This window comes from Chlamydomonas reinhardtii (assembly GCF_000002595.2).
Source record: "Chlamydomonas reinhardtii strain CC-503 cw92 mt+ unplaced genomic scaffold scaffold_40, whole genome shotgun sequence".
Lineage (NCBI taxonomy): Eukaryota > Viridiplantae > Chlorophyta > Chlorophyceae > Chlamydomonadales > Chlamydomonadaceae > Chlamydomonas > Chlamydomonas reinhardtii.
In genome coordinates this window covers 18,898-22,082 of record NW_025061553.1, presented here as the reverse complement: position 1 = coordinate 22,082, position 3,185 = coordinate 18,898, and positions in this window count along the sequence as shown.

The following is a 3,185-nucleotide window of genomic DNA, read 5'->3' as shown; positions in this document are numbered from 1 at the left end:
AACCCTAAAACCCTAAAACCCTAAACCCCTAAAACCCTAAAACCCTAAAACCCTAAAACCCTAAAACCCTAAAACCCTAAAACCCTAAAACCCTAAAACCCTAAAACCCTAAAACCCTAAAACCCTAAAACCCTAAAACCCTAAAACCCTAAAACCCTAAAACCCTAAAACCCTAAAACCCTAAAACCCTAAAACCCTAAAACCCTAAAACCCTAAAACCCTAAAACCCTAAAACCCTAAAACCCTAAAACCCTAAAACCCTAAAACCCTAAAACCCTAAAACCCTAAAACCCTAAAACCCTAAAACCCTAAAACCCTAAAACCCTAAAACCCTAAAACCCTAAAACCCTAAAACCCTAAACCCCTAAAACCCTAAAACCCTAAAACCCAAAACCCTAAAACCCTAAAACCCTAAAACCCTAAAACCCTAAAACCCTAAACCCTAAAACCCTAAAAACCTAAAACCCTAAAACCCTAAAACCCTAAAACCCTAAAACCCTAAAACCCTAAAACCCTAAAACCCTAAAACCCTAAAACCCTAAAACCCTAAACCCTTAAAACCCTAAACCCTAAACCCTAAAACCCTAAAAGACCTCCAGCTTGTGCCAACCATACAACGGCAGTCGCTATATGTATATAATAGATAGCCAGGCCAAACGGCTGCGTGGCTGGACTGCTGCACTCACTCACGTGGCCCCTGGTGGCGGGGTGGCCTAAAGGTGGGTTTTAACGGGTTTTGCAGGTTTCAAAAAGGTTGACATGTCAGAAATGATGTACTACGCTATATAAGCATAATTGAAGCCAGAATAATTACTGGAACCACTTGGGGGTGACCACAATGTGAGTTGGGCACGTGGCAAAGACTTTGCATGCCCTACTGCTCCCTTGTCATCATGCACGAGTACATAAGAAGGGGTAGGATTCTCATAGCCCCGCATACTTGCATCACTGTGCCTTGCCATTCACCATGATCGATTTGTATGCTGTCCTGTGCTGTGTTGCATGTTGAAAGACTGCACATGCATGGTGTGCTAGCACATGCTGCCCTTACCCCTTGGTGTACCACACTGGGGGCTATGCTGCCCAACCCAGCATCCAACCTGCCTGCCTGACTCGCCCCTTCACATTGATATATGCACACGTGGCCTGACATGCTTGTAATGCAACCACAAGCTAGGTGCCGTGGTGCCACCCATTCCTGTGCCCCATGTGGCTCTGCACTTGAGTGCTCTGGTCCCCCCACCCCTTGCATGGGTCAGGGTCAGATATCATTCAGGCTGTCAAGTACTGTGCAGCCATACTAAGCACATTCTGTATGCATTGTGTGTGAATTCTAGGCATTGGACGTGCGAGCCAAAGCAGCCACAACATGCTGGCATATGATGACCTGCACGCCTCCTGCCCCTTGAACGCCTGCAGTGGCGCCAAGTTGACAACCGCTGCACTATGGCGACCTCCAGCTTGTGCCAACCATACAACGGCAGTCGCTATATGTATATAATAGATAGCCAGGCCAAACGGCTGCGTGGCTGGACTGCTGCACTCACTCACGTGGCCCCTGGTGGCGGGGTGGCCTAAAGGTGGGTTTTAACGGGTTTTGCAGGTTTCAAAAAGGTTGACATGTCAGAAATGATGTACTACGCTATATAAGCATAATTGAAGCCAGAATAATTACTGGAACCACTTGGGGGTGACCACAATGTGAGTTGGGCACGTGGCAAAGACTTTGCATGCCCTACTGCTCCCTTGTCATCATGCACGAGTACATAAGAAGGGGTAGGATTCTCATAGCCCCGCATACTTGCATCACTGTGCCTTGCCATTCACCATGATCGATTTGTATGCTGTCCTGTGCTGTGTTGCATGTTGAAAGACTGCACATGCATGGTGTGCTAGCACATGCTGCCCTTACCCCTTGGTGTACCACACTGGGGGCTATGCTGCCCAACCCAGCATCCAACCTGCCTGCCTGACTCGCCCCTTCACATTGATATATGCACACGTGGCCTGACATGCTTGTAATGCAACCACAAGCTAGGTGCCGTGGTGCCACCCATTCCTGTGCCCCATGTGGCTCTGCACTTGAGTGCTCTGGTCCCCCCACCCCTTGCATGGGTCAGGGTCAGATATCATTCAGGCTGTCAAGTACTGTGCAGCCATACTAAGCACATTCTGTATGCATTGTGTGTGAATTCTAGGCATTGGACGTGCGAGCCAAAGCAGCCACAACATGCTGGCATATGATGACCTGCACGCCTCCTGCCCCTTGAACGCCTGCAGTGGCGCCTGCAGTGGCGCCAAGTTGACAACCGCTGCACTATGGCGACCTCCAGCTTGTGCCAACCATACAACGGCAGTCGCTATATGTATATAATAGATAGCCAGGCCAAACGGCTGCGTGGCTGGACTGCTGCACTCACTCACGTGGCCCCTGGTGGCGGGGTGGCCTAAAGGTGGGTTTTAACGGGTTTTGCAGGTTTCAAAAAGGTTGACATGTCAGAAATGATGTACTACGCTATATAAGCATAATTGAAGCCAGAATAATTACTGGAACCACTTGGGGGTGACCACAATGTGAGTTGGGCACGTGGCAAAGACTTTGCATGCCCTACTGCTCCCTTGTCATCATGCACGAGTACATAAGAAGGGGTAGGATTCTCATAGCCCCGCATACTTGCATCACTGTGCCTTGCCATTCACCATGATCGATTTGTATGCTGTCCTGTGCTGTGTTGCATGTTGAAAGACTGCACATGCATGGTGTGCTAGCACATGCTGCCCTTACCCCTTGGTGTACCACACTGGGGGCTATGCTGCCCAACCCAGCATCCAACCTGCCTGCCTGACTCGCCCCTTCACATTGATATATGCACACGTGGCCTGACATGCTTGTAATGCAACCACAAGCTAGGTGCCGTGGTGCCACCCATTCCTGTGCCCCATGTGGCTCTGCACTTGAGTGCTCTGGTCCCCCCACCCCTTGCATGGGTCAGGGTCAGATATCATTCAGGCTGTCAAGTACTGTGCAGCCATACTAAGCACATTCTGTATGCATTGTGTGTGAATTCTAGGCATTGGACGTGCGAGCCAAAGCAGCCACAACATGCTGGCATATGATGACCTGCACGCCTCCTGCCCCTTGAACGCCTGCAGTGGCGCCTGCAGTGGCGCCAAGTTGACAACCG